This window comes from Cervus canadensis, chromosome 7 (genome assembly GCF_019320065.1).
Source record: "Cervus canadensis isolate Bull #8, Minnesota chromosome 7, ASM1932006v1, whole genome shotgun sequence".
NCBI lineage: Eukaryota > Metazoa > Chordata > Mammalia > Artiodactyla > Cervidae > Cervus > Cervus canadensis.
This window is the reverse complement of record NC_057392.1, coordinates 29,863,248-29,886,624: the sequence shown is the minus strand read 5'-3', so window position 1 is coordinate 29,886,624 and position 23,377 is coordinate 29,863,248. Positions and strand designations below refer to the sequence as shown.

The 23,377-nt window shown below is 46.2% G+C and overlaps 1 long non-coding RNA gene across 1 annotated transcript; it reads left to right on the top strand.

The window, feature by feature from the left end:
* The first annotated feature begins 4,252 nt into the window (after positions 1 to 4,252).
* On the top strand, positions 4,253 to 22,476 carry LOC122444926. Its single transcript, XR_006270386.1, has 3 exons — positions 4,253 to 4,460; positions 13,297 to 13,299; positions 22,438 to 22,476. It is a non-coding gene; the product is annotated as an uncharacterized LOC122444926 (long non-coding RNA).
* The last annotated feature ends 901 nt before the right edge of the window (positions 22,477 to 23,377 follow it).

Sequence of the window (23,377 nt, the reverse complement as noted above, 5' to 3'; positions counted from 1 at the left end):
CTTTCCTTCCAAGGAGCCAGCCTGTTTTAATTTCATAGAAATCTCAACACTGCCAAAAGGATTTACTGTTTGTTCCCAAAACCTGATTATATGCCCCTGACTTCCCTTTTCTTATGAGCATTTACTTTGAAGAACTTGCAGTTGGAAATCCTTTCTCTGTGCTGTTGTGATGTATCTTCCATAAGCCAGTACTATCTTTTTTGAGGACCTAGGAGCCATCACTTGAAAGGTAATCATCAAGAAGGGCAGGGCCGTGTCTCCCAGCCTCCAAAGGGAGGAGGGGGAACGTGGGTGGAGGTGGGAGCCCACTTTCAGTAGAGAACACAGGTGGGGACTTCCCTGGTGCCTCAGTGGTGGAGGATCCACGTGTCAATGCAGGAGACACGGATTTGATCCCTGGTCCAGGAAGACCACACAAGCCGCAGAACAACCAAGCCTGTGTGCCACAACCGCCGAGCCTGTGCTCTGGAGCCCGGGAGCCCCAGCTACTGAATCCTGAGTGCCCTAGAGCCCTGCTCTGCAACAAGAGAACTGCCACAAATGGGAAGCCCGCACACCGCAATGAAGAGCAGCCCCTGCCTGCTGCAACTAGAGAAAAGCCCACACAGCAACAGAGATGCGGCACAGCCAAAAGCAAACAAATAAAATTATTTAAAAAAAAAACAAAACAACAAAATACGGGTGGCCTTGACCCATCACCCAGCCTCCATCACATCCTTTGTTACGTTCCTTTAGCATGCCCCAGGGTGTAAGGCCTCCTGTCCTCTGTTTCAGTGGAGTTGAGCTGAGCTCTCTCCCCGACTGCAGTAGAACTGAATGAAATCTGTCTTGCTGCCTCTGAACAATGTTCGGCTTTGCTTCTCTTTGACAGCACCCAAGGGAAGCTGGGACTTCAGCTTTAGTAGGACGCTTTGAGGAGGAGGGCAGTAAAGCTCTGATTCCTGCAGTGAACCGGAGGAAGGACACAGTGACCTTTTCCAGCCTCTCTACTGACAAGTTTGTCAGATCATGGGGGAAATGTCCCTGAGGCACCCCCTGAGTGTAAGGAGAGAACTTGGGAGAGAACCAGGCAATGAATCAAGTCCCTAAAATAAACAGAGAAGTCATTTCTAAAGTAAGCAAGACTGAGACTAATTCCTGACTCTGGTTTTCCCTTGCGAGGTGACTTTGGATAGACCACATCGCCTCTCTGAGTCTCGGTTTCCCTGTTCTATAAAAAGAAGGGGTTGTGCCAGATGATATCTCCAGGGTGGGCTTCCCAGGTGGTGCAGCGGTAGAGAATCTGCCTGCCAGCTCAGGAGATACAAGAGATGCGGGAAAATCCCCTAGAGCAGGAAATAGCAACCCACTCCAGTATTCTTCCCTGGAAAATTCCACAGACAGAGAAGTCAGGCCAGCTACTGTCCTGGGGGTACAAAGAGTCGGACACGCGTGGACGACTGAGCACACACATACACACACACACGATGTGTTTTTAGGCTCCTTGCCAGCCTTGCTATGTTATGTTTGGGGGCCAGAGCCCCCAAATTCCAGAATTAGCAGTAAAGTCCCTCCTGCTCATCGCCCTTGATGGGCGCACTGACATGCCTGTCATCTGAATGCTAGGATGTGCAAGGACTCTCTCTTGCCCGCCAGGAACGTACGGTCACACCTCTTCCAGGGCCATATGTGGCCGGGACCCCCTGGGAAACCAACAGCTCACATGGTTGCCAGAGTCTAAGTTTGTGACTCAGAAACAGTCTAAGTTTGTGACTCAGAAACTGCCATCTGCTAAATAGCTTTTAATTGAAGCTCCAAGAGGCAGAAGGTGGCTGGAAAAATCTTGCAAGTTGATCCAATAGGATTATCTTCCCTAAAAGAGGTTTTTCTCTGTTTAATTAGTTGGAAGCCATTTTGTCACAGATGGATTTTTCGCATGTCAGTCCTTTTGGTGCCCTGCCCGCCCACTCCGCACCCCCACAACCCCTTCCCTGCGTTTGAATGCCACAGATTCTTTAGTTAGCAGCAGCTTCTGATTTGTTTTATCCCTGGAGGCTGCCGTCCATGAGGCACCCAGTGTTACGGAAGCCTTTCCCACCACTCAGGACACAGGTGTGTTGTTTCAACCTGGATGAAGAAGTCAAGTGTAAACAGTCTTAATTTCTGGTAATACAGGTCAGTTACGCCGGACTCGGGAGCCACAGACTCACGGTCATGCTGGTCTGTACTGAGTCATCACCAAGGCATGAGCCTAAAAGGCAGCTCTGACCAAAGGGAAACCCAGTCATTCCAGAGGCAGAGTGTTAACCCTCTGTACCCCAGGCTAGAGAGGACTTGCAGTGGCCGGGACCAGCTCCACTGGTTACTGAAAAGAAGCCAGTGAAGGGACCCAGAATGAGGGGCTTCCGCTGACTTGGGATTTGGACTGCTGCACTTCCCTGGGTGTCCTCAGAGGGGCGCAGTAGGATACTCTGGTATGACAAAATGGATAGAGTCGGGGAGTGGAGGCAGGAGAAACATGGTCAGGAGTGGCTATAGCAACTGAAGATGCCATTCAACACACTTCCAGGTTTGCAGCGGGGCGAAACACTCCACTCCAACATGCAGGCAGATGACAGCATCTTCATTTCAACCCTTTCATTATGGGAATTTTTGAAACATATAGAAGTGGAGAGAACACCAAAGAATCTCCATAGACCATTTGCCCAGTTTCAACAATAATCAACCCAAGGCTACTCTGGTTTCACCTGTATCCCCACCAACTCCCCAGACCCACCTCACTTCCAGTATTAAGGCCTCACACTTCATAACTGAAGACAGCAAGGCTTAAGCACAAACGAGGATGAATGGATTTGGTCAGTTATACTCAATGACTGGAAGGAAGGAGAGGGTTCCGTTCTTTGGTGGTGGCATACATGTGTGTTTTGGAAAAAGCAAGTAAATAATGCTCTGTTAAATAATTTCATGTGGAACATGAAAATATAATACCTATTGTCTTTTAATTATTTTAATTTATTACAATAAATTGTAATTTATTGTTAGATAAATTACACAAAGAAAAGTTGAACAAAATTTTTCTCAAAGCAGTTGTGGGATGACATCAAGAACTCTCAGTCCATGAGATCTTTATGCTTGTCATAAGGAAGCCATAGGTTAGAAAAGGTCAAAAAGCACAGGATGAGAATTTGTCCAAAGCCCATTTCCTCTTTGACCTCTCAGTATTTTTAATTCTAATGCCAGGTAACTGGGAGCCATGACTGTTTTCCTTTATAGCTTCTAGCACAATTTTGTATAATCAGGAGGCTTCAAAAATTGCTTTGAAGAAGTGGCCTTCCCTACAGTTGTAAGTAAAATATTAACAAGTGGGACACCTAGAGCAAATTGCCCATAAATATCTGAAATCCCATAAATCCCATAAAAATGGCATTTCCAAATTGGAAAAAAAAGCAAATCTCCAAATTGGAAAACTTTATTGAAAATAACTAAGCTCTGTAGTTTTCAAACTCTTTTCCTGGGATTTTATGGCGGTATGAGAGGTTTGGCAAGTATTCATGTGTCCCAGTCAACCTTAGGAAAAGTTAACCTTGTGTCATTTTGCTTTATATTTGGGTTTTGCTATAAATTTTCATTCGATTTAAAAAAAAAAAAAAGAGTTCTGCGCTAAAAAAAACCAATGGCTATAGTCTCTTGCCACGGAAAGGAGCTGGTGGTGCAGAGAGGGGATGTGACTTGCCCAGGTTCACACAACAGGGCAGCAGAGTTGCTGGGACGGAGACCTTGCAGCCCAGGACGTGCGGGCAGGTGGCGTGGTTGCTGGGCTGGAGCCGCAGAAAGTGCCCAGTTGCTGTAGCTGTTCAGTCGCTCAGTCCTGTCCGACTCTTTTCGACCCCATGGACTGCAGCACACCAGGCTTCACTGTCTTCCACCATCTCCTGGAGCTTGCTCAAACTCATGTCCATCAAGTTGGTGATGCCATCCAACCATCTCATCCTCTGTCATCCCCTTCTCCTCCTGCCCTCAATCTTTCCCAGCATCAGGGTCTTTTCTAATGAGTCAGCTCTTCCCATCAGGTGGCCAAAGTATTGAAGTTTCAGCTTCAGCATCAGTCCTTCCAACGAATATTCAGGGTTGATTTCCTTTAGGATGGACTGGTTTGATCTCCTTGCCTTCCATGGGTTTCTCAAGAGTCTTCTCCAACACCACAGTTCAAAAGCATCAGTTCTTCAGCGCTCAGCTTACTTTATGGTCCAACTCTCACTGGAAAAGTGTTTTCATTTCAATCCCAAAGAAGGGCAATGCCAAAGAATGTTCAAATTGCACAGTCGCACTCATTTCACATGCTAGCAAGGTCATGCTCAGAATCCTCCAAGCTAGGATTCAATAGTATATGAACCGAGAATTTGCAGATATATACAAGCTGGATTTAGAAAAGGCAAGAGGAACCAGAGATCAAACTGCCAACATCCATTGGATCATAGAAAGTACCCAGAGTAAGTGGGAAACCCCTTTGGAGTGGAAGCACCACTCACTCAGGTTCTCCCGCCCCCTCAGCCCCATCAGGCTTAAAGAACAACAGAGGAAATCTGCAGGGGATGTTTGGGAAGATTCCTGCAGGGGAAACTATTGTTCCAGGATGTGACAACACGATTAGAATGCCGGCTGTGGGATTTTCTCTGACAAGCTATAGAACCCTTGAACCATGACCCTCATAGCATCCCGATTGCTTAGCTAAGTCCAAGTCAGAAGTTACAGATGAGTGGTAAGGAGGCTGCACATTACCCCCAGAGATGTTTTGTTTAGCTTTGTCTGAATACACACACACACACATTGACAGCACATGTATTACAAATATAAGTCATGAAAGAAGGGACATCACTGCAGACCCTACAGTGTTTGGATTTTGATTGAGAAAGTCATCAACACTTTTAAACTGGGGGATTAAAAATTCTGAATTTCTTGTATATCTTCCAAAAAAAAAAGATTTGACAATGCTGGGCAACATTGGCAACACATTCTTGCCACAGTCAGCTGGAAGCTGGGGCTTTAAAGGGAGCATCTGTTCTCTTGTCTCCTTTATTTCTCACTGCTCCCTACTGCCTTATACCCAGCCTGCTTTACTAGTTCATTTTATTTTTAATTTATTTATATATTTTAATTGGAGGCTAATTACTTTATAATATTGTAGTGGTTTTCACCATACATTGACATGAATCAGCCATGGGCGTACATGTACTAGTTCATTTTATGTCCTGGGCCCTGTTGTAGCCTGGATTGGTGACCTAATGCTCTGACAAAGGGTTTTAAACAATGATTCTCAAATATTAGCATCAGAATTCTCCATGGTGCTGGCCTGAGAGATCCTCATTCCAGGGCACAAATGAGGCTCAGGACTTGCATTTTAAAGCAGCAGCCCAGACAGTTCTGGTGCAGGTGGTTGTTTTGAACACAGTTTAAGAAAAGCTGCCCTGCAACTGAGGTCCTCAATACTGGCTCTGCGTTTGCATTACCAGAAGGAGATTTTACAATGGATTCAGCTTTTACCTTCAAGCAACTGCATCAGAGAACACCAGAGGCCAGACCCTGCATGGTTACTATTTCTTCGTTTATTTTTTAAAATTCCCCAAATTCAGAAAATTTGAAAGAAGGGTTCATGGGACTCCTTTAAACCTCTTATCTAAATTTACCAGCTATTAACATCTTGCCACACCCATACTGTCTCTCTTATTACACATGCATTCTCTTTTGGCCAAACCATGCCAAAGCAGTCTGCACACATTGACACTTCACCCCTAAATGTTTCAGCATGTCTCCCTTAAGAAAAGGGACGTTCTCCACAACCACTACACAACCATTACACGCCAGTCAGGATGGCTGCTATCCAAAAGTCTACAAGCAATAAATGCTGGAGAGAGTGTGGAGAAAAGGGAACCCTCTTCCACTGTTGGTGGGAATGCAAACTAGTACAGCCACTATGGAGAACAGTGTGGAGATTCCTTAAAAAACTGGAAATAGAACTGCCATATGACCCAGCAATCCCACTTCTGGGCATACACACTGAGGAAACCAGATCTGAAAGAGACACATGCACCCCAGTGTTCATTGCAGCACTGTTTATAATAGCCAGGACATGGAAGCAACCTAGATGCCCATCAGCAGACGAATGGATAAGAAGCTGTGGTACATATACACCATGGAATATTACTCAGCCATTAAAAAGAATTCATTTGAATCAGTTCTAATGAGATGGATGAAACTGGAACCCATTATACAGAGTGAAGTAAGCCAGAAAGATAAAGACCAATACAGTATACTAACACATATATATGGAATTTAGAAAGATGGTAACGATAACCCTATATGCAAAACAGAAAAAGAGACACAGATGTACAGAACAGAATTTTGGACTCTGTGGGAGAAGGCGAGGGTGGGATGTTCTGAGAAAATAGCATTGAAACAAGTATACTATCAAGGGTGAAACAGATCAGCAGCCCAGGTTGGATGCATGAGACAAGTGCTCGGGCCTGGTGCACTGGGAAGACCCAGAGGGATGGGATGGGGATTACATGTAAATCCATAGCTGATTCATGTCAATGTATGACAAAAACCACTACAATATTGTAAAGTAATTAGCCTCCAACTAATAAAAATAAATGGAAAAAAAAAAAAAAAAAGGGACATTCTCCACAACCACACAGCATTACCAGGATAGGATAACCACTGTTTCCTTGAGAAGAGACTCAGGTCAAGTACTTCTGGTAAGAAGCCCATATGGTGATTCTGTGTGATATTCTGCACCTCCTGTTATATCACACTGGGAGGCAGAAAATGCAGAGATTCACAGGCTTCAGTGTGCACCTGAAGGGCTTGTTAAAACCTAGATTCCTGCACTCGCCCTTGCAGTTTGGGGGTCTGTGAGGGCCCCTGAGCTTTTACATTTCTCACAAGTTTCCAGCTGATGCTGGTGCTGCCAGCCCAGGGCCTGAACTTGGAGACCCACTAACCTCACAATAACCATCCAGTTATTGGCAATAGGCCTCAGTAGCTTAAAATTCATAGGAGAAGGAAATGGCAACCCACTCCAGTGTTCTTGCCTGGAGAATCCCAGGGACAGGGGAGCCTGGTGGGCTGCCGTCTATGGAGTCACACAGAGTTGGACACGACTGAAGTGACTTAGCAGCAGTAGCAGCAGCAGCTTAAAATTCTGCCAGGTGACCATAGGCTGCCAGCTCTGAGACCCGTTGCTAGCCTGGCCCATCACCACTCAAATACCTTCCTCAGCCAGCAGCATCCGCATCACCCAGGAACTTGGGAGAACTGTGGAATCTCAGGCGCTACCCAGACCTACAAACCCAGCAGCTGCAGGTTCACAAAACCTGGGCTGAGCACGTGCACATTGAAGGGTGAGCAGCTCGGCTGTGGAGGGAGCCTCTTCCACGCCTCCACTGCCTGCTGGCATCTTGGCACCTGGGGGTCTGTGGGAGCTGGTGATGGTGGGGGCGCTGCTGCTCCAAGGACACAGCCTCAACTCTGGAGGGAGCAGAAGAGAAAAAGAACCTGCTGGCTGACTCTGGGCCCACTCTCCCACCCCCACCCTTCCCACCCCCACCCCACTGGAAGGCCTTATTTTAAGAAGCTGCTTGCTTCAGTTCTGTCTCTAAATTGAGCCTTGTATTACCTGCTCCTTGTGGCTTTGTTGGACCTCACTGTTTCTAGGTGGGCAGCATTTTGCTGAGCCCTGAAGGTATAAACTAAAACACATCCCCACCCTCAGGGAGCCTGCATCCTGGTTTCTTCTTTCTTGACGGGCCGCCTGTCAGGCATTGGAAGGTCCCTGCGCCAGGCTCCCCATGGGGTGGCCTGTTGTACCTGCTTTAGGGCTGAGGTGAACAAAGAACTCTGCTGACCTTTCTTTTTCCAGTTTAGATCTGCCTTTTAGAGACTAGGGCCCATGGGGCCATCTGTCAGCTATCATCAAATAGTCATTCAACAAACATTGACTCTAGGGGGTAGATGTAAAGGGGATAGATATGGTTCCGATTACCTACAACACAGATGAGATGGGGCTCTCAGGGAAAAGGAAGTAATACCAGGAAGAATCTGTATGGAAACCTTCATGAGGTTTCAGACTGGAGAGAAATCACTATCCCCTAAGGGTCTAAGGAAGGCTTCATGGAGGAGGTGACATTTGGGAAGAGGAAAGCTTCATCTTCAGGGTCAATAATCTCTGCGAGTGGCCTGGTTTTGCTCTGAGGCCCAGGAGTAGCCTGGATTCAGACCAGATTTGCTGCCAGCCCAGTTTCACACCCCAGGTGCCAAGGAGGAGACAATATATTTGCACATAAAGTGTTTTACAAGCCTGGGCAAAGGGACGTGGATTGTGAAGAGTTCTCACCAATTCCTCCCTGCCTTGAAAATCTGGAAATCGTTTCAGCAGCTGGGAGGAGAAGAACCAGGTGGGAATATGGGGACTGGGGACTGGAAACAGCCCTCAGAAGAACTGATCTGCACTTTCCACGCTGGGCAGTGGGCAGGCTGTCAGGAATGGGAGCAGACGGTTGGGCCAGGGAGCCTCCAAGGCACATGTGAGGCAGGGAGATCATTGTCCTGGTTAAGTTAAGTCGGGGACCAATCAGGAGAAGAGGACAGACGAAGAATCGAAAGGAGCGTGGGACAGGGGCCATCTCATCTCAGAGCACTGGGCAGGGTGGAGCTTGAGTCAGTTCAGAAGGCTCTGCCTTTGCTGAGGGTCATCAGAGAGAGCTTTGGGGCGCCCTCAATTTTACAGCCTGAGTTGGGACTTTCCTGGTAAATGAGGAGCTATGGGAAAGTGGAGGACAGCACACGGGATGCAGGGAGTGTGGTGTTCTAGGATGATGAGAACATGGTGGACTGTGGCCCCGTCCTCACCCTAGACAGGCCCTTGTTTGGGTGGCATGAGTGGCCCCAGCTCACCCCCCATCCCTGCAGCTATGCCTTCAGCTGTGACACCACACTGCCCCCTGACTCTGACACAGTCACTAGACTGAGACAGAAGAGACAGCCTGTGTTAAAGGACTAACTCCAAACTCTGCATATTCCAAAGAAGGCTTGGTTCCTGCTTCCTGGGAGGTAGCATTAAGCCCGGGGATATCCTGCCTGACAAGAGTGTCCTTGTTTACCCGGAGCCAAACCAGATAGTGACACAGTGCTATCTGTGGTGATGCCTGGGACTACAGAGCATCACATGGACCTTCGGAGGGGCTGGTCCACACTGCGGTAAACACAGCAGCAGCCAGCTGTGCCTTCATGACCGGTGAGAACCCCGGCCACCAAGGCTCAGGGGAGCGTCCCTTGTTGCCAATATTCCCCTTGTGTCATCATATGTTGCTGCTAGGAGAGATAGGCCCTGTCTGTAGACCCCCCCGGGAGAGGACAGCTGGCCCCCAGACCCGGCCCTTGGTGCCTTGTTCCTTTGCTGATTTAGTGTGCGTCTGATACTGAGCCCTGTGACTTCTGGCACACCTGAGAGGGGGGTTTGGGGGTCCCCACACTCCAGGCAGTATGTTGATTCTGAGCCTAGGCTTTTAAGGCTTTATGAGTGCTTCTGCTTATTCTCTTGCACTCATGCAGTTGCCTTAGGAAGGGCATGCTCTAGTCTACCCACCATTCCAGGAGGGGAAAGAGACACACTGGAGCAGGGCCACTTCCAACAGGTCCATTCCAGATCAGTTGACCCCCGGTGGACTGTGATGATCAAGCCAAACAGAGAAGAGCAGAACCACCCAGCTGAGCCCAGCCTGGAGTCCCTGATGTATGAGGGAAACATGCTTGTTTTCAACCACTGAGCTGTAGATGGATGTGTCCTGCAACGGTAGAACTGATCAGCCCCCAGATAACCGTGGTGGTTCCAGCTCTGTTCTAACGGTACCAGGGCCCCTGGGGGCCTCTGCAAGCTGGTTCCTCTGAAGGACTCTCCATCCTCAACTTCCAGGTCAGGATGAAATCACAAAGTAGCCAGCAATGTAGTTGCAGTCACCAAAACTGCAAGGGATCAGTTTTTCTAAAGGAAAGTACTTGAAAGACCTTCTGGGCCTTCTGGGGAGGAGGGTCACAGGTGAGGGGAGAGGAAATGTGGTCTGAAAGCAAAGCTAGGTGAGAGTGTGGGGGAGTGGGCCTCAGGAAGAAGTGCAGAAGGGGGAGAAAGGAGAGTAAACAGGAGGAAAAGGGCTCTGAAGGAGGTAGGGGGTGGGAGGAATCTTGAGAGTATCTCTTATAACCTTCCATCAGGTATATATATGCTCACACTAGGCAGTGTGTGCCTTCCAGGATACTGCAGCCTGCCATCCTGGATGGCATAAAGATAAATGACTGTTGAAAAGCTTGGAGTCCAGAGGCTAAGCATAGACTGGGGAGAAAGGGCAAGGATGGAAAGATGGGTTAGAGGATTTAAGTTCTCATGAAGAATATGAACCATACATAGCCAGTCGTCATTATTCATTGAGTCTATATTTGCAAATGGTACCTACTCACTAAAATGTATGTGTAACCCCCCCAGTCAAATACTTGCATTGCTTTCATAGTCAAGGTTCTATTTCCGCTAGGAACAATGTTTCAGTGTTCACTAATTCAGTGTTCCTGATGACTTCAGAGGACATAATACCAAGAATATTATACCATTATACCATAATACCAAGTTGAATAACAAGAATCAACTGTATATTGGTCTAAACCACACTGATGGGCACACTGCTCTGTACAGACACTCTAAAAAAATGACTGTAATGGGGGAAGTCCTTTGAAGGACATGCACAGGCAACAGTTTCAGATTTTAGTTTTTTGGCTGAAAAACATTGGCCAAGAAGTCAGAAGAGGCCAAATGAACATAATTTTTAAACTGAGCAAAGTATCTAATTGAAGATTATTTTTGCATTGAGCAGAGTCATCACTGGGGCAGTGGTTGAGTGATCCAGCCTGGAATCAGACCAACAGGAGAAGTCAGGCAGGGCTTTCCCCAAGCAAATCATGGGGAGTCCATTCAACTCAATGAATGCCATTTTATTACCTGGCATTAGCCCCTGCTAGATACAAAGACTAGCTCTGTGCTCTTCAACCCATTCCACAGGCACAGTGGTGTACAGAGAAACTTTCAGGTGATGCTGCCAAGTTTATATCCATGTGAAACATTTACAGTAATTATTTTCTACTTATTTTCCATTTATTTACACCCATTGTTCCAGTGAAAGCAGTCAGGATGTGGAGTTCCATGACTGTGTTATATGCTAGTATAGCTCAGAGTACCACTGGCTACAAAAGAAGAGATGGTTCACAACAAACAAAAATTATGTGTGTTCATTGGCAAGACTTCTGTTGATCTGAAAGAGCACTGAAAGAAGATGATGCTAAAGGAAAAGCAAGGAAATAGTGCAATGACTTGATACACTCTAATTCCTTCAAGTGTCACCAAATGTTCTTGTATTTGAAAATAGGGAATGGCTGAATCATGGTAAGTATGTTTTATATCTAGTAGATATTGCCAAACAACTTTCCAAAGTTTTGGTACTGGTTCACATTCCCATCAGCATTTTAGGATAGTTCTAGCTGCTCCTTGTCTTCACCAATACTTGATGTTATCAGTCATATCTTCACCAATACTTGATGTTATCAGTCATATCTTCACCAATACTTGATGTTATCAGTCTGGGATCTTGCATCTTGATTGAAGGGTCTCAAGGGCAGAGATGACAGAGGATGAGATGGTTGGATGGCATCGCCGACTCTATGGACTTGGGTTTGAGTAAGCTCTGGGAGTTGGTGATGAACAGGGAAGCCTGGCATGATGCAGTCCATGGGATCACAAAGAGACGGACACAGCTGAGCGACTGAACTGAACTGAACTGAAGGGCAGAGAAAGCTGTCAGAGCTTGTTTGTTGGTCCCTTGGCAGGGATCACTCTGTCAAAGTAATTAAGCAGTTCTGATGGGCACCATTCCCCAAGGCACCATTTTTGTGTTTAATTCTTCTGCCGTCCCAACAATTCTCTGAGCTCCCTAATATCCTTTTATAAATTCCATGCTGACTTACCCTAACTTGAGTCAGTAACCAAAGAACCCAAATGATGCATTAGTCAAAGCTACTGGAGACTCTAGACTGGGCCCCTGGACTCCCCTGACCTGGGCAGCAAGATACAACATCATGGACCGCATACTCTAGCCACTGACATACTTCTCTCCAAGCCAACCAATTGTCCCACTTCTTTACCTGCCCAGGGTACCTTGCTCTGCCCAGAATTCACTCTCAATGCCTGTCCACTTGGAAACATATTATAGGACTAAAGTTAAGCATCATCTTCTCTGGGAAACCCTCTCTGACCACCTCTTACAGTTGTTCCCTACTCCACTGAAGAGAATTCTAGTCATAGTCTGTACAGAGCTGTCCCCTCATAAATTCATATATTCAAGTCCTAACCCCCCAGCACCTCACAATATGACTGTATCGGGGGACGGGGCCTTTAAAAAGGTGGTTTTGGTTAAATTCCCAGGTGGCTCAGTGGTAAAGAATCAGTCTGCCCATGCAGGAGAGGGGGGTTCAATCCCCAGGATGGGAAGATCCCTTGGGGGAGGAAATGGCAACCCACTGCAATATTCTCACTGGGAAAATCCCATGGACCAGAGGAGCCTGGAGGGCTACAGTCCATGGGGTCACAAGGAGTCAGACACGACTGAGTGACTGACCACTACCACCACATGGTTACACGTGGTCATATGGATAGACCCTGGCCCAGCCTGACAGGTGACTTTATAAGAAGAGAGATCAGACACAAAAAGACACCCTAGTTGTGCACACACTCAGATAGAAGACTTCCAGGAGGACACAGCAAGAAGGAGCTGTCTGCAAGCCAAGGAGAGAGGCCTAACGGGAGACTGGCCCTGAAAATACCTCTCGGAGCTTCATTGAGTTCTTCAGTTTGGGGCTGTCCCCATTTCTCAGCCATGCGGGCCCAGAAGTGCAGTCAGAGCCGTCAGGGACTTCAGCCCCTGACTTGGGTTTATAGGAAACACAGCCTTCCCTGGGCTCAGCTGTCTGCAGCACCAGGGCTGTTCCTGAGAAGACGTGGGCTAGTGGTTCTCAAACTCTGGTATGCATCAGTCACCTGGCAGGCCAGTGACAGCACAGATGGCCGGGCAACCCCCCGGTTCCTCATTCAGTAGGCCTGGGGCAGGGCCTGAGAGTTCACATTTCTAACAAGTTGCCATGGAACGCTGATGCTGCCAGTCCAGACATTAACCCAGGCAGAGGGAGGCAGAGGTTCCAGGGAAGGATGGCAGAAATGACTCAAAGAATGTTGACGGAGACTCAGGCAGAATGTGATGAAAGGGGGCAGGCATGGATGTCTTGGCCAAAGAGGGCTCAGCATGTGCTGGGCAAAGCTGGACAGTGGTTTCAGAAGCCACGAGGCAAGGGAAGGAGAGGGATGCAAATGAAGTGGCAGGACCATCCTACAGACAGAGCTCAGGCTCATCTGGGCGAGGAATGTCCACGACTGGCATAGAAGATCTCGACTCACTTTCAGATCTGTGAACGTTCCTGGGGCTTGCACAATTTATACATTAGATACTAAGTTGGACTTCCCTGGTGGCTCAGATGGTAAAGCGCCTGCCTACAATGCAGGAGACCTGGGTTCAATCCCTGAGTTGGGGAGATCCCCTGGAGAAGGAAATAGCAACCCACTCCAGTACTCTTGCCTGGAAAATCCCATGGACTGAGGAGCCTGATAGGCTACAGTCCATGGGGTCGCAAAGAGTTGGACACAACTGAGTGACTTCACTTTCTTTTTCCTTCTACTAAGCTGGAGGCAGCAGCGATCACGGAAGGTGTCGGATCTGAGTCCTGGTTTGGTTGTTAGCAGCTATGTATCTTTGCCATTCAACCGCCCCTTTCCAGCCTTCGTTATCTGATTTTCAGCAACCCCTCGAGGTTGCTGCGAGGATCGAGTGAGATTTGGACAGAGCAGCACTTCATAAATTATGAAACTCTGGAGAAGCACAGTGGATGCAGATCTGCAGGGGGTTCAGGCAGGAGCAGGGCTGGTCTTTGCCACGGGCAGTCACACTCTGGAGCGGGAGGCCCTGTGTCCAAACCGACAAATTCCAGTAGGACTCTGCTGCTCTCCCTCTCCTTTGCTGCTATGTAGCCTAAATAGCATTGTCACCCTCCCAGAACAATCAATGGCTCCCTAGTTCTTGTCCTCTAAGCTGCCTCATTTCACAGCAGCCAGAGGAATTGTTTAAAAATCTAATCAGATCACATCCTCACAGACTTAAAATGTTCCAGTAACATCTGCCTCTTGTCTTGATGTCAAACTTAACTTCTCCCCGTAACCTACGAGACTGTGTGATCCAGGAGTAGCCCTAGCTCATGCCTCCCAAAGACACCAGCCTCCATTCCTTCCTGGAACACAGCAAACATCTCCCTGCCTCAGGGCCTTTGCTTGTTCTCTGTCCTCGGCCAGAGAGGTTCTTTCCCTCCACCCTGTCTCCCTGAGCCCGTTCAGCCTTCAGATTTCAGCAACACCACTGAAATGTCAATTAGGTCACCCCATTCCTGGCTCTCATGACACCCTGTCCCTTTATTTCACAACTCTCTGTAATGTACACTTTTTCATTTGTTTAGTGTGTATCTTCCCGACCAGACTGATAGACTTTGAAAGCTGGGATTATGTCTGTTTCATTCATTTCTTGTGTCCAGTCAGGGTGTTTGGGATGAAAGCAACAGAAATCGGTGTGGCTAATCTAAGGAAAATGAGATTTGTTGGAAGGACATCTGGAATCAATAGGCCAGAGAACAGGGCTTGGAAACGAGTAGTAACAAGGCAGTCCTAAACAGTGTGAAGTTAAAGTGGCAGGAAATGTTCTAGTAAAAGCAGCCTGATTGGGGTGTGAGATCCCCGAGTGCCAACTTGTTTTCAGTCTTTTTAATCTGTTTTGATTTAAAATCCAGAGCAAGAACATTTAATTGGCCTGGCTTGGATCACAGCCTCTCTCTTGGCTTGGGGAGGGAGAGAAGACTCATCGAACTGGATCCAAAAGAAGGAGGCTATCTCCCATCGTCAAAAAAAAAAAAAAAAAAATTGTTTGATTCACTCTTCCCAAGGTGAGAATGCATGCTGGCAAGCCTCAAAAGAAGAAATATCTGCTCAGCCATCATATGGATCCATAGGGTAGTTGCCCAATAACATACTTGTTCAATGAATGAATGAAAGTTTGCTTCTGGGCAAAGTTCAGTGCTTAGTCTCTGACTTAAGAGGTTTTTAATGTCAGTCTTGGTGTTTTGGAATAGAAATCCCTTGGTACACTTAATAGTACTTGGAGCCTTGCATCCTGAATGGAATCAGAAAGTAACTGGGGACACCTTCAGCCAGAGACAGTTATTCTGAGATACCCAGCCAAAATATTCCCAAGATCCCAGAAGAATTTTTTATGGTTTTCAAAGTATTTATTTGGCTGAGTCGGGTCTTTGTTGCATCATGTGGGATCTTTTGGTTCAGAGCACAAGCTCTCCAGTTATGATACGCGGGCTTAGTTGCTCTGCAGCTTGTGGGATAATAGTTCCCTAACCAGGGATCACACCTGTGTCCCTTGCATTTCAAGGCGGATTCCTAACCACTTGCCACCAGGGGAGTCCCACCTAGTAGTATTTTTCATGACCTCAGAAGATGGTGATTGCCTCTCTAGGTAGCTTTCTTTGTCATTAGGAAAATTTACCCTTCAATATTTAAGGACTTAAACCCGTCACACTACAGGCAATCTCACAGGAGACTGGGTGATAAAACAGGAGTTACTTGAAAACAATTTTCTCTCTTGGTGTCTTTGTGTGTGTGTGTGTGTGCATGTGCGTGCTCAGGCACTCAATTGCTCAGTCGGGCCCAACTCTTTGCAACCCCATGGGCTGTAGTCTGCCGGGCTCCTCTGCCCATGGAAACTTCCAGGCAGGAATACTGGAACGGGTTGCCCTCTCCTCCTCCAGGAGATCGTCCCGACCCAGGGATTAAACCTTCATCTCTTTAGTCTCCTGCATTGGCGATCATCTTCTTTACCACTGTACCACTTGGGAATGCCCCTGGTATCTTGGGAGAACCAGCAAGAAAAACAACTGCAGCCTTCCCTTCAAGCTGATGTACTTATTGAGGAGAAAACAGGAGTGACAGGCCTAAGAGAGGAATGTGTGGAGCTCTGTGAGAGTCTAGACTCACCTGGCTGGTTAGCAAGACTTTCTTATGCCTTGTGACTTAAGGATTTTCCTTTTCTGTTCAAGATCTGAGGGGGAAATTTTCTCAGTTTCCAAGAGAGAATGAAGACATCTCCAGATTTCATTTTTAGGGCTCTTTGGCAGTATTCCCAAAGCCAGAAAATTTTCTCCAAGAGTCCTTGGCCAGACATGTGGATGTCTAGATGAGTCTTGTAGCCAAGGAAATTTTAAACAAGGCTTGTATTTTAATAAATCTTTTGTAGCCTTATAAACCTTCCCTGAACAGTGATTTAAAACAACAGCAATTTATTATTTCTCATGATTCTCTGGACTGACTGGCATCAGCTGAGTGGTTCTTCTTTTCCATGTGGTACGTCTGAGGTCACTCGTGGGATGTATTCAGTGACTGGGCCTGGGGCCTCCTCTTCCCATTCAGCATGGTAGCCCAAGTTTCCTTATAGAATGGCAGTTGGCTTTTAAGAAGGAGCATTTCCAGAGGACAGTTCCCAGTGTGAGTTCATTTAGCAAGTCTGTTGGCATCACTTTGCTAATGTCTCAATAACCAAAGCAAGCCCATGGTCAAGTCCAGAGTCATGTGGGAGAGGAGCACTAAAGGGTGTAAACACCAGGAGGTATGGTTCATTGGAGGCCAGCGGAGGAGATCAATGTAGGCTGGGACTCCCTAGCTGTCAGTTTCTGGGTAAGGATGCATGACCCGTTGTCTGGTCTATGACTTTGCATTTCTAGGAATTCAGTATGATTAGGGTTGCACCTAGCTCCCTCCACCCTTTTCTTTGAAATTTCCTCTCATCCACAGACCCTGCTAAAGAAAGATGTTGAAAGTGTCGTGTTATTTTAAGATCCTATCTCCTTGACCACAGACAATTGGATCAGAGTGGACACCGGAGCCGGGAAAATCAAGCCATTCTCTGGGCTGGCACAACCTGGTTGTCTCCTCTGACTTTGGTGTTGGGACACTGAGAGATTAAGATCTAAGTTGGTGAAGAAGTAACAGAAGATCTTCTGGGTACCCTAAAACTGTGTCTTCTGAAGTATGTCCCAAACTCCTGAGAGGAATGAGACAGCTGGACCTTAGTAAAGAATCTTTAAGGAACACTGGCAAGTAATAATGTGTTAGAGGGTTGTAGAAAATGAACACCATAAACCACTATTCATTCATAGATGTCACATGTTTCTTCACATGTGCTGTTACTCTAAAGGCCTGCCAGGGAAGACTGAACCCGAAGGAGGCACTGGTCCCGTGAGGATAAGACACACGGGGAGCAAGCCAGGAGATGCACCCAACCTAGATCAGCCTAGCTGCCCCTGACTGACGGACCCACAGGCGTGAATACAGATATTTTGGGAGATGTTTGTTACACACTACCATGCCAATGGTTGACTGATACAAATCTCGTTGTTAAAGGTCCCGATTGGCCAGTTCCCTGCTTCACTGATCATTCAGGGCCTCAGTCTCCCTCTTGTAATTCCATCAGCCCCCTTGAATGTGGTCCTCATCTGCATCCTTAGAGCCTGGTCACAGGCCTGTGCAGCTTCCAGCTATCAGTAAAGGAAAAAGGCACAGAGAAGCACAGAGGCAATGTTTAAAGGCCCAAATGTGGAAGTTGAGTGCATCACTTATATTTGACAACAGTGGAGTCAGGACCCTCGCTGCAGAGAAGGCTGGGCAATGTAATCTCTAGCTACGTAGCCAGGTATCCAACTACCATGAAAGGAGAGGAAAACAGCTGTGCATGAACCATCAGCCATCTTCACTCTTAGATGGGAGAAGTGACTTAAAAATCTGTGAAGGTTTCCTTGACTAGCAAGATAGTAAGATAGTTTCTTAGCACAAACTGGACAGTGAAACAAATTTCATGCCACCTTCCGTAGATGACAATGAGAAAACATGATGGCCCTGAGGTGTCCCATTCGTGTCCACATTCCAAGAGGGACAAACATAGGTACTTATGTTAAGAGGGAGTGAAGAGGATGCTGAAGGCCTCAAAAACAGGTCATAGCAGAAAGGTTGAGGACCTTGGGGATTTTCAAATGGAAAAGAATGTTTGAGGAACAAAATGACTACCCTCAAAATTTGTTACGGCCAAGAGAGAGAAGGCTTATTCTGTAAAGTCTCCAGAAATAGAAGATTATAAGAAAAAACTGCAGAGAAATATATTTATGCTCACTCTCAGAGAAGAAGATTCTAGCAAAGAGGCCCAAAATGATTTCTACAACAAATAGATTTTGGACTAGAAGATACAAAAAAATAATATGCTGGCGTTTGTTGAGTACCTACCATGTCAGATACTACTAGCAACGTTCGCATAGTTTGTTTCAACTGTGAAAGTCTATACACTGATAACACAGCATCCTATATTCTTTTGAAATATTCTAAGGAGGCTGCTTACCTCGACTCAGATTAATTTGTACTAGTTCCTAAGAATCTTCCCTTTGTCTCCAAATTTCTGGAGGCAACTTTATTGCAGCTCTACCTACTTTTCTTCAAGCCCTCTTTTTGGAGACTCACCAACAGTCCTGCAGAGAGCATATGTAACTGAAATTTGTGGAGTAGAACCTCCCGGGAAGAAACACCTGGAGATGTAGTACATATACCAAGTTGTGGGTTCTGTGGTAGATGAAAAAATTGGCCTGGGCAGGGAAAGACGGAATAGTATCACTCAGTAATTTTCCGATTCCCAGCAGAAACCTTAGATGTTTTGGGGAGGGTGGGGAGGTTACAGTCCTGACCAGCACAGTTTTGTGGTGGCCCACGTGTCTGCCGCAATACCGCATTGGAGAGTCTCGAGGATGCTGCCAAGAAGGCTGAGCCGGCTGGTTTTGAAGCTCTGTCCAATGCACAGATGACCAGGACCTTTCACAGACCTCTTCTGGGAGCCGGTGGGAGAGACGCCTTTCCTGATATGTTAGGAGTTAACTGAGGGCTTGTTTGTATCTCCTGAGACAGCGTTCACAGATCTCCCAGCTGTTTCCACCTAAGTCGGCCCCAGTCTCTACCGTTGTGTTCTTCTCCCACTGGGAACCCCAGGCAGGAGACAGGAAGTGCCCTCAAGGAAGAGACCCTAAAACTCCAAGTCTTCTCAGAACTTGAGAAAAGCTTTCATGTTGTGTGTTAATACATGCCTTCGGTGTGTGGTCAGTTCTTCCCACATGTTCCCAGGAAGTTAATAGAGAGTCTAAAGGGTACAGTTCAGTTCAGCCACTCAGTCATGTCCAACTCTTTGCGAGCCCATGAACCACAGCACGCCAGGCCTCCCTGTCCATCACCAACCCCCATAGTTTACTCAAACTCATGTCCATCTAGTCAGTGATTCCATCCAACCATCTCATCCTCTGTCAGCCGCTTCTCCTCCTGCCTTCAATCTTTCCCAACATCAGGGTCTTTTCAAATAAGTCAGCTCTTCCATCAGTTGGCCAAAATATTGGAGTTTCAGCTTCAACATCAGTCCTTCCAATAAACACCCAGGACTGACTTCCTTTAGGATGGACTGGTTGGATCTCCTTGCAGTCCAAGGGACTCTCAAGAGTCTTCTCCAACACCACAGTTCAAAAGCATCCATTCTTCTGTGCTCAGCTTTAGGAAGCTGTTTGACATGTAAATATTGCAGTTAAGCTGACAGGAAGGTGCACAGAGGACATTTGAAGCACAGGCACAGGATGGAACAGGCAGCCTGTCTCCTGCAAATGCCATGATCCACCTCCCAGCCCTCCACAGCCTGTGTCTTCTAAACCCTGGTGCCCTCAATCGGCCAGATGTTAGTAGAGGTTTTGGAGAAGGAAATGGCAATCCACTCCAGTACTCTTGCCTGGGAAATCCCATGGACAGAGGAGCCTGGCAGGAGATGGTCCATGGGGTGGCAAAAGAGTCAGGCACAGCCTAGTGACTAAACAACCTAGGAGAGTTTTGCTGCATCCGGAGGTCACAGGCATCTGGTGTTCTAGTCCTGTGACCTCATGGGATGAAAGGCTCACAATCCAGCTTGGCCTTTCCAGCAACAAGAGCTCCAGTTGGCTTCCTCTGATACATTTAATGGAAAGCCTGATTCCCCGCAGTAAGTAATAGCTTTCCCCAAGACAATATAGAGCCTAATCAGAAATGCACGTTCTTTTTGACTTCCTAAGGCCCTCTCACCTTTGTCTTCCACTTCTCCTGTGTTGACAAGTGTTTGTCAAGTGTTGTCAACCATTTGACAAGTGTCATCAAATTAGAGAACATTCTAGAACGGCTGTGAAAGGTCTGTGTGAAAAGACACGGAAGAGGAAGTAGAGGGTGATCGGCAGCAACACAAAAGGCACGTTGGGAGTTCATGATTGTAAAATGGAGGTGATAATAAAAAGTACTCACTACATCAGGCTGTTGTGAAGATTAAATGAGTCCATTTGTGTAATCAGAACAACGCTTGCTGGGCGGTGACACAGGAAGTCTCGACCACTACTATCAATAGTAGAAATGGATAGATTTTGTCCTTTCAGGAGAGCTTGAGCGGTGAGACTCCAGTCATGTTCTATTACCTATTATCAGACGGAGATCTCAGAGTAAATATAATTAAAAGTAAACACAATAAATACAGGAAAGCAAGGGGAGGCAGAACACATTTGTCTTGACGTGAGATGACTCTGAGGTATTAAGTTCAGTTCAGTCGCTCAGTCATGTCCGACTCTGCGACCGTATGGACTGCAACATGCCAGGCCTCCCTGTCCATCACCAACTCCTGGAGTTTACTCAAACTCATGTCCATTGAGTCGGTGATGTCACACCATCTCATCCTCTGTCATCCCCTTCTCCTCCTGCCTTCAATCTTTCCCAGCATCAGGGTTTTTTCCAGTGAGTCAGTTCTTTGCATCAGGCGGCCAAAGTGTTGGAGTTTCAGCTTCAACATCAGTCCTTCCAGTCCTTTCATCATAGGGGACTGGAATGCAAAAGTAGGATGTCAAGAGATACCTGGAGTAAAAGGAAAATTTGGCCTTGGAGTACAGAATGAAACAAGACAAAGGCTAACAGAATTTTGCCAAGAGAACGCACTGGTCATAGCAAACACCCTCTTATAACAACAAAAGAGAAGACTCTACACATGGACATTACCACATGGTCAATACCAACATCAGATTGATTATATTATTTGCAGCCAAAGCTGGAGAAGCTCTGTATCATCAGCAAAAACAAGACCAGGAGCTGACTGTGGCTCAGATCATGAAATCCTTATTGCCGAATTAAGATTTAAGTTGAAAAAAAAATAGGGTAAATGACTAGACCATTCAGGTATGACCTAAATCAAATCCCTTACAATTATACAGTAGAAGTGACAAATAGATTCAAGGGATTAGTTCTGATAAGACAGAGTACCTGAAGTACTATGGACAGAGGTTCATGACATTGTACAGGAGGCAGTAACCAAAACCATCCCCAAGAAAAAGAAATGCAAAAAACCAAAATGGCTGTCTAAGGAGGCCTTCCAAATAGCTGAGAAAAGAAGAGAAGTGAAAGGCAGAGGAGAAAAGGGAAGATATACCCATTTGAATGTCAAGTTCCAAAGAATTACAAGAAGAGATAAGAAAGCCTTCCTCAGTGATCAGTGCAAAGAAATAGAGGAAAACAATAGAATGGGAAAGAATAGAGATCTCTTCAAGAAAATTAGAGATACCTAAGGAACATTACATGCAAAGATGGGCTCATTAAAGGACAGAAATGGTATAGACCTAACAGAAGCAGAAGATATGAAGAAGAGGTGGCAAGAATACACAGAAGAACTATACAAAAAAGATCTTCATGACCCAGATAACCATGACAGTGTGATCACTCACCTAGAGCCAGACATCCTAGAATGTGAAGTCAAGTGGGCCTTAGGAAGCATCACTACAAACAAAGCTAGTAGAGGTGATGGAATTCCAGTTGAGCTATTTCCAGTCCTAAAAGATGATGCTGTGAAAGTGCTGCACTCAATATGCCAGCAAATTTGGAAAAAACTCAGCAGTGGCCACAGGATTGGAAAAGGTCAGTTTTCATTCCAATCCCAAAGAAACGCTATGCCAAAGAATGTTCAAACTACCATACAATTGCAGTCACCTCACACACTAGCAAAGTAATGCTCAAAACTCTCCAAGCCAGGCTTCAACAATACATAAACCATGAACTTCCAGATGTTCAAGCTGGATTTAGAAAAGACAGAGAAACCAGAGATCAAATTGCCAACATCCATTGGATCATTGAAAAAGCAAGAGAGTTCCAGAAAAACATCTACTTCTGGTTTATTGACTATGCCAAAGACTTTGACTATTTGAATCACAACAAACTGTACAAAATTCTTAAAGAAATAGGAATATCAGACCACCTTACCTGCCTCCTGAGAAATCTACATGCAGGTCAAGAAGAAACAGAACCACACATGGAAAAACAGACTGGTTCCTAATTGGGAAAGGAGTACATCAAGGCTGTATATTGTCAGCCCTGCTTATTTAAATTATATGTAGAGTAAATCACACAAAACGTCTGGCTGGATGAAGCACAAGCTGGAATCAAGTTTGCCAGGAGAAATATCTATAACCTCAGACATGCAGATGACACCACCCTAATGGCAGAAAGCAAAGAGGAACTAAAGAGTCTCTTAATGAAAGTGAAAGAGGAGAGTGGAAAAATTGGCTTAAAACTCCACATTCAGAAAACTAAGATGATGGCATCTGGTCCCATTACTTCATGGCAAATAGATGGGGAAACAGTGGAAACATTGAAAAATTTTATTTTTTTGGCTCTAAAATCACTCCAGATGGTGAAAGCAGCCATAAAGTTAAAAAATGCTTGCTCTTTGGAAGAAAAGCTATGACCAACCTAGACAGCATATTAAAAACCAGAGACATTACTCTTCCAACAAAGATCCACCTAGTTAAAGCTATGGCTTTTCCAGTAGTCATGTATGGATGTGAGAGTTGGACTGTGAAGAAAGCTGAGTGCTGAAGAATTGATGCTTTTGTACTGTGGTGTTGGAGAAGACTCTTGAGAGTCCCTTGGACTGCAAGGATATCCAACCAGTCAATTCTAGAGGAAATCAGTCCTGAATATTCATTGGAAGGACTGATGCTGAAACTGAAGCTCCAATACCTTGGCTACCTAATGAGAAGAGCCGACTCATTGGAAAAGATCCTGATGCTGGGTAAGATT